The sequence below is a fragment of the Pteropus medius genome, unplaced genomic scaffold (genome assembly GCF_902729225.1).
Source record: "Pteropus medius unplaced genomic scaffold, Ma_sr-lr_union100, whole genome shotgun sequence".
In the NCBI taxonomy this organism is placed as follows: Eukaryota; Metazoa; Chordata; class Mammalia; order Chiroptera; family Pteropodidae; genus Pteropus; species Pteropus medius.
In genome coordinates, this window is record NW_024354503.1 from 11,899,233 (window position 1) to 11,907,175 (window position 7,943).

The following is a 7,943-nucleotide window of genomic DNA, read 5'->3' on the forward strand; positions in this document are numbered from 1 at the left end:
AGAATGATTGACAACTCATGCAGAGAAGAAAGGGGCGGTGAGACTTTGGAGATGGAATCTGTGGCAGGGAAACACTCAACACCCATTCTAACCCCCTTCTACCTAGTCTTTTCTTTACCAAAAATCTTGCCTTCTCAGATTCCCTTGTAGTTAAGGTTGACCATGTGACTTAGATTGGCCAATGAGATGTAAATAAATAGCAATCAACAGCTTCCTGCTTCTTCCTGCAGCTTCCTGCTGTAGTACCTGGAATGCATATAATGCTTGGTACTGCAGCAGTCAGTGCTAAGGCATGGAGAAGCAGAAGAATAAAAGATGCTTACTTCATTACAGCAAGCCTCAAATTGCTTACCCCTTGGATTCTAATTGCTTTAGGTAAGTAACTTAACATATGGATAAACCACTCTAGTTGGGTTTTTGTTTAATACTTTTGAGCACATCCCCTAACTATATAGGAGCTAAAAGATTAAAAAGAACTCAAAGACTATTTGTGAGAAGGAAAAAATGCACATGAAAATATGAAGAACAGAAATTTAAAGGTGCTGTCTATTGAGATGGAGTATACCACTCTGAGATTCTAGAACTCAAACCTCACATTTGTAGACAGAACAGGGGAGAATGATTAGAACAATAAGCTAAAGAAGTAAAACTCAAATCTCTAGGGTTAGACCATTCTCTGGGATTCTATGAGGAACGCCTAACCAGCTAACAGTTACGCTGATTCATGGCAAACTGACTTTAAGGAGACTTCCTTCCACGATAAAGTGATATGGAAGAGGGGAAAATGTCCCCTCTTTCCCCCATTAGTGCTTCTGGCTGGTCTAATAATCAAATTGGCATGAGACAAATTAACCTGAAAAAATAACCAAATTTAATTATGTATATACATATGGGAGTTCCATGAGAATGTGGGGCCCTGAAGTAAAATTGAGCAGTTCAGGTTTATAAGCCATCTTGAGCTAAGAAGAAAGTGGGGGAGGGGAAGTTTGTAGTTTGGGACTTCAAAGGGGAGAAAGGTCATTAGCATGGGGATGGAAAAGCAAATGTTTGGTAAACAAATGTTTGCTGGGCCATCTTTAACAATGGGACATAGAGGGGACTTTGGTCAAAAGGGCCTTGCTAGGTTCCTCCCTATCTATCACACTAGTTCATATTAAAGTATAGTTACCTATAACCATAGCTTCCTTCCTGGAGCATGTCCTTTATCTAAATTCTTTTAGGTAATTAGGGGAAAGTTGAAAAGTTTTTTTCTGAATCTTTTGTTTCTTAAAAATAAACAGCTTAAAATAATCAATTTCCCAAGAAAGACATATTTAGGGGTGGCAAACTCTGCTCCCCCTCAGTGGCATGGTGCTTAGGTTATACCAATGTATAGTAAGAAATGACAAGAATAGAGTTGGAAAGAGAGGGTATTTATTTGGAATTATCATAGTGATATTTCTAGTTAATTATTCGATATCTAGCAAATGAATATCACATCATAGGCACTAAGTACTTATATGACAGTTAATAAGATATGAAATATTGAAAGGCAAATTTACTGTCTCTTTCAGATCGAATAATCTGTTATTCTTTGCATGCTCTCGCCTACCTCAGAGTCATGACACATGCCATTCTTCTGCCCTCTCATACTTCTATCCTAACCATGTCCCTCCCTCACTTTAAAACTCACTCAGCTCAAAAAGATTTTTCTCTCGGTCACTCCAACCTGTGTCAGTTGCTCTAATAACCACACACAGCCATGTTGTAATTTTATGTAATGCCACTACTAAGCTTTGCTGTGAATTTTAAAATATTAGATAAAATAAAAGTATTTCTCTCTCTTTCTCCTATAAAATTGAAAGCTATCCAGAAGGGATATATATTTTTTTATTTCGATTCTATTTCCTCATACTCCTACCTTTGAGAGGTGTAGTTATTTTTCCACTCAGTAAATATATTAGAGTGACTCATGCTGAGACACAGTTCATGCATTTTCGTTTAACAAGAAATAGAAATGACCAGCCAGATCTAATTCTGTAGTCACTAAATAAAGAACAGGGAATGATTATCTGAGCAGTGTATTTCCAAATAAAAACATAACATTTAACATTGGACTTGGAATCTTACTGCAGATTTGGACTGTAACTCTGACTTTCAGAAGCCCAAAGAAAGATATTTAACATCTGGGTCTGGGTTTTTGTTTTATTTTATAAGAAACAAGCTGTTCCATGAGTTACTTAATGTATATAAAGCCATCTCTAATTACCCTGGGTAAGATTGTTGGGGTGTGGGAAATAAAAAACTTCTGAAAGGGAGAAATCTCATTAGGAGTAAATACGTAAAGTGAACCTTGTGGCTATAAGGTCTTAAAATATTACAGAGAGTAAAAAACTCAGCTCCCTCATGTGATGGATATGGGAACTTAAAACTAAAAAAGTTTTGCTTCCCTTTTCAAGGTGAGGTTATTTTACATTCAGTTCTCAAAACGAGTTTCTAAGTTGTGCAGGTACCCTCTCTCTAGTAATGTCTTTGCTCACATCCTGGAGAAAGTGCTATTGGTGAAACTGAGTTACATGTATTGAGAGGTCTTTCAACAAGGAGAACTTTGTACAGAACGTACGATGGATGGACAGATTTTCATCAGACTCAAACCTGCCTTGTAGTAAATGCCAGAGTAGTTTAACAGCAAAGACAATAAGAAGGATTTTCACCAGGCTGCTACTGTGCAGACTTAAAAAGAAAACCATGCGCAAAGCTAATCAGACCTGCTATCAAATGCAAAGAAATGCTATATTATTGACAAAGGATGTTCAGTTATCAGGAAACAAACAAACAAACAAACAAACAAACAAACAACCCGATTAGGTATGTGTTACTAATGTTAAGCAAATTAAAAGAAGAAAATATACTCTAGTCCTGGTTCTGGTATTGATTATCTGTATAATTTCATTGATCTGTTAACATATTCATGCGCTTTTTTTTCCCTTTAAATACATCTTAGGACTGAGATAGTAATGCCAAACTAAGAGTAATAACCAGTGAAAGTATTTAAGTGTATATATTTATTTTTAAATTGTCAGGTAATGAACTCAATGGAGGAAGCAATTTTAACATAATGACATATAATGTAAATACTTTGTTTTTAATACAATTTTTACTCTTGATGTTATTTTACTCACCCATATTAACATTACAATGCATTTTATTCCTTGAGCACAAGTTAAATTATGCCACAGAGAGACAGTCCAGAAATGAAATGGTAGAGGGATGATATCATAAGGGCAAAATGGCTATGGAAAGTTCAGAGTAGATTTATGCATATAAATAATGGAATATTAGATATCAGTGCCAGCTGCCGGCATTACAATTCCCTACTAAACATATCTTACAATTTGCAGTACAGCTTGACAGGTTGAAAAAAACTCTTAAGTTAGAACTTAGCTACATCTTTCTTATGACAGAATGGCTGGACTACAGAAGCACGTGCCTCTCTTTAAAGCTTCCTGGTGGTTCAGAGTTCTTAGCAAATATGGTTGATTCTTCCCCACTGAGAAATGTTTGTTTCCAGGAGGGCAAGCCCAAGGGCCAATGCAATGAAATGCCTGCTTTGTTCAAGATAATTTCCAGAGGTTGGATAGATTGAGTGGGTGTGAACGTATTTATACTGGATTCCATTCCAGCAAGATGACTCAGAATTCAGAAGGTTGGTGCTTCAGCCACCCACAGCTCTTTTCTAGGCAATTCTAAATATTTTAATCCTGATGCTCTGATTAATTGAGACTCTGATGCAGTACCTGGAAGCCATACTGCTTTCTAACTGCTCACCAGCTTTGGAGCTGGTGGAGGCTAAGGGTGGGAGAAGAAGGGGTCCAGAATCTCACCTGCTTGCTCTTTAACAGGACGGAGAATAACAGGCAAAATGCGAAGGAAAAAGATGAAGGCTGGAGGCAGAGGATGCTGTTTATCTTTCTCAGCATGTTGATAAAATATTTGCCAAGATCAAAAGTAGGAGATATTGAACCTGAGCTCTACTAGAGGAAGCTTTGAGCCAAATACAGCTAACAAAATATAAAGTTTCGGCAATATTGCTAAGCATGTAATCAGTTTTGTATCTAATAAATGTGTTGGTTTATAGTTGCCTTTTATTTTGTTCTCCTCCTGCCTTTCATCAATTTGTTATTAATTTGGGGCATAGTATCTCTAAGGGAAGTTTATTGTTTAAAAATGCGATACCTAATTGTTCAATCGTTTGGGCTATTTCTGGAGAAAAATGAAGAAAACCAAAGTTATCCAGTTCTAAAAAATCAGAAGAAATTAAGTTTGCTTTTTAATTGCCTCCTTCCTTTTTTTCTCTTGTTGTGTTTCTGGGAAGGGAGAGTCCACGTAATCTAATCGTAAATTATTGGGATCTGATATTCTAGTTAATGATTATCTACTGGGGAGGAGGGTTTGCCAGGCTTATTCAGACTCAAAGCATTTCTGGACAAGGAGCAATAACCACAGCCAAGGAGCCTGACAATTGGGGAAATTTCCTCTTCTTTAACTGTATGCAAAGCCTAATAATATTTAACGTAGGAAGGACATTTACAAAGTGGATTGCCCCTGTGTACCTGTAGCATTGTTTATTTCCTTTGTAGGAAACATCGTTTTTAAACTTTAGAATGTAGAGAAAAGCTAACCTGGAGACAACTCTGGTTAAACTAGAAACCTGTGGTTCTGAAATGTTTATTTCTGACCTTCTACCTTTTTTTTTCCTCCCTCTTAGTGACTCATTGTAATACTAACTTTTCATAAGCTACTTTCGGGCTTAAGAAATACATTTTAGCATCTCCTATAAAAGTTGAAAGGCAGAGTTTTCTAAGCTCTTTCTGTTTCTTCTTTAAGGTTTTAAAAATCAGACTAGTTTGCTAAAGCTCCTTCCCCAAAGTTCTAAAAAAATTAAATGAGTTTTATAGGTTTTTCACAAAACTTAGGAATGATTTGAAGTTTAAAAACAATGGCTTGAGATTTGTTGCTAACTAGACCTCAGAGTAAGACTGGCCTACGTCGTTAAAAAAAATTTTTTTTCCAATTTTGCTTATATTTTTTTTTGTAATATACATACATATATATATACATATGTGTAGTAAAGACATTTAGGTATTTGAAAAAGGTTTTGTTGGTAGCCAGAAATAGTTGTATTTGGGATGAAATTAGGTGCATTTTTGTGTGTAATGGGATGAAACAGGTCTGTCGTCTATGGATGTTTACGTTTTAATTGATCTCAAGCCATTGTTAAGTCTGTTTTAAGTCTGTTTTCAACTGAGAATGAATGCCATCTTATTTGTGGCTTCTTCCTATCCTTTGTGAAGGATATTCTTATCTTTTAAATATTACAGTCACTTTACCCCTTCAAAGTCAGGGAAAAGATAATGAAGTGAAAAACACTCATCTGTGTACTAGTCAGATCTTATTATTCAGATTCCACAGAGTTCAGAATTATCATTCTATCCATGCCATTGAATTAGCTATCTCATAATGGTGTGGGTAATTGACCAGAAATCTGCATTGTAAATAAGAATTTCGGAGGACTATTAAAAGCAATTCTTTGTTTTCTTTAGCAAAACTGTCCATATTAGGTGATAATAATTGAGACTTTATTTATTTTAAAAATTATTTATTTACCACATTCTTTACAAAATAAAAAATTAAGTTGGACCCTTACCTTATTACCACATTAAAAGTTAACTAAAAAGGATCAAAAACCTAAACGTAAGACCTAAAACCATAACACTCTTAGAAGAAAACAGGGGGAGGCTTTATGGCATTGGATTTGACCATGATTTCTTGTACATATACAAGACACCAAAAGCACAAGCAACAAAAGAAAAATAGATAAATTGGACTTTGTAACAATTAAAAAACTTTCATGGATAAGAGAGAAGAGGCAACTGAAAAATGCAAAGAAAAGTGCTTGCAGAAATGACCGATTCAGTCTGTTAAAGCCCATTCCTAACTGCCCTCTCTCTCTCCCTTTCAGGACTCTCCAGCTCTCATCTGTTGATTCATTGTTTGCCAACCAACTAATGTCCTTCATTATCTCTGTAGCTGTGTAGGAATAACAAGACCGTATAAAACTGCTTGTTATGTTACAATTGGGGCTCAGCCTTTGGATAGGAATCCGCTGAGCAGGTGCTGGCTTTAATAAGTGTTGTTTCCTACTTATAGCCTCGGCGTCCTGTCTCTCTGTTCAAGAATCCTATAACAGTGCTGATAATGCCAAGGTCGCAAGACAAACGACCTGTAAGACCAGTGGTCTGAAAATTCCTCTCCCCTTACAGCTCCCCCACCGGAAGCTCCCCCTCCCATCCTGAGTCATGAGGCACACGTGAAACCTCAGACAAAGGAATCACGTGCCCCTTTGCATGGACACTGCAAGAGTATATGAGCTGTAAGAAATCTAACCAAGGGGAGCTCTCCACCGGCATAAAATTCTCCTTCCTCTAACAAAGTTGTCTGAGCATCCAGTCTTCTCCATCGGGTGTTGCTTCCTGCAACATGGATTAAAAGGCATTATCAAGAAAGTGAAAAGGTGACTGAAAGAATGGTAGAGAATATTTACAAATCATATATCCGATAAGGGATTAATATCCAGAATATATAAAGAACTCACTCCTACAACAACAAAAAATTCTTGATTAAAAAATGGAAAGGACTTTTCTCCAAAGATATTCAAATGGCCAATCAGTACATTAAAAAAATGCTCAAAATCACCAATCATTAGGGAAATGCAAAACAAAACCCAATGAGATATCACTTCGCACCCATTAGTTTGGATATATAAATATGTATAAATATATATCGACACAAAAATAACAAATGTTGACAAGGAGGTAGAAAAATTGGAGCCCTGTGCACAGCTGGTGGGAAAGTAAAATGGTGCAGTCACTGTGGAAAACAGTGGTTCCTCAAAAGAATTAAACATAGAATTATCATGTGATTCAGCGATTCCACTTCTGGGTATTTACGGTTCCAGTTTTGGACATTTAGATACAAGAGTTGATGATAACAAGGAGCATTTGAGACCTGTTCCTTGGCACTTGTTAGTTTGGCTCAAATAAACTCTTATAAAAATTCTATAAGAAAAAAAGAAAAAAAAATTGATAGCAGAGACTTAAACAGATACTTGTACACCAGTGTTTATAGTAGCATTATTCACAATAGCCAAAAGTTGGAAATGAATGTCCATCAGTGGATGAATGGATAAACAAAGTATGGTATATACATGAAATATTTTCAGCTTTAAAAAGACATGAAATTCTGATACATGCTACCACATTGTTGAACCTTGAAGACATTATAAATGAAATAAACCAGATATGAAAGGGCACATATCGTAATTTCCATTTGTATGAGATACCTAGAACAGTCAAATTTATAGCGAACAAGGTAGAATCGTGGTTCCAGGGGCTGGGAAGTGGAGAGGTACGGATGATGGCGAGTTATTGTCTAATGGGTCCTGAGTTTTAGTCTGGGATGATGAAAAAGTTCTGGAGATGAATTATAGTGATGGTTGCACAACAACGTAATGCCAATGACGTAAAGCGTAAACTGTGCGCTTCAGAGTGGTTGACATGATAAATTTTGTTATGTATGTTTTCTCACAATTATAAAATCCATTTATTTTTTTTATTCTTAATTTGGTCTTCCCTAAAAGGTGACCTATGAGAAAAGATTTATAAGTAAGTGGTTTATTTGTGATCTTAAGAAATATCGTTGAGCAGAGAAGAGAGGCAAGAAAGAGAAGGCAGCCCAAATGGTCTGTGTTATCAAGCCAGTTACCGCTTTGAAATACTGAGACTTCATCTGGCTGGGTACTCTGGGGTCCAGTATAATATTCACCTCAGAGCTGACTCCCTTGTGGGAATTTCCATTAGTCATTTTTTTTTTTTTCATTACACTACACAGAAAACTTTTTCGTC

General features: G+C 36.2%; 1 long non-coding RNA gene across 1 annotated transcript; it reads left to right on the forward strand.

Moving 5' to 3' along the window:
* Positions 1 to 248: 248 nt before the first annotated feature.
* LOC120596135 (uncharacterized) lies at positions 249 to 4,127 on the forward strand. Its single transcript, XR_005651089.1, has 2 exons — positions 249 to 375; positions 3,882 to 4,127. It is a non-coding gene; the product is annotated as an uncharacterized LOC120596135 (long non-coding RNA).
* Positions 4,128 to 7,943: the final 3,816 nt, after the last annotated feature.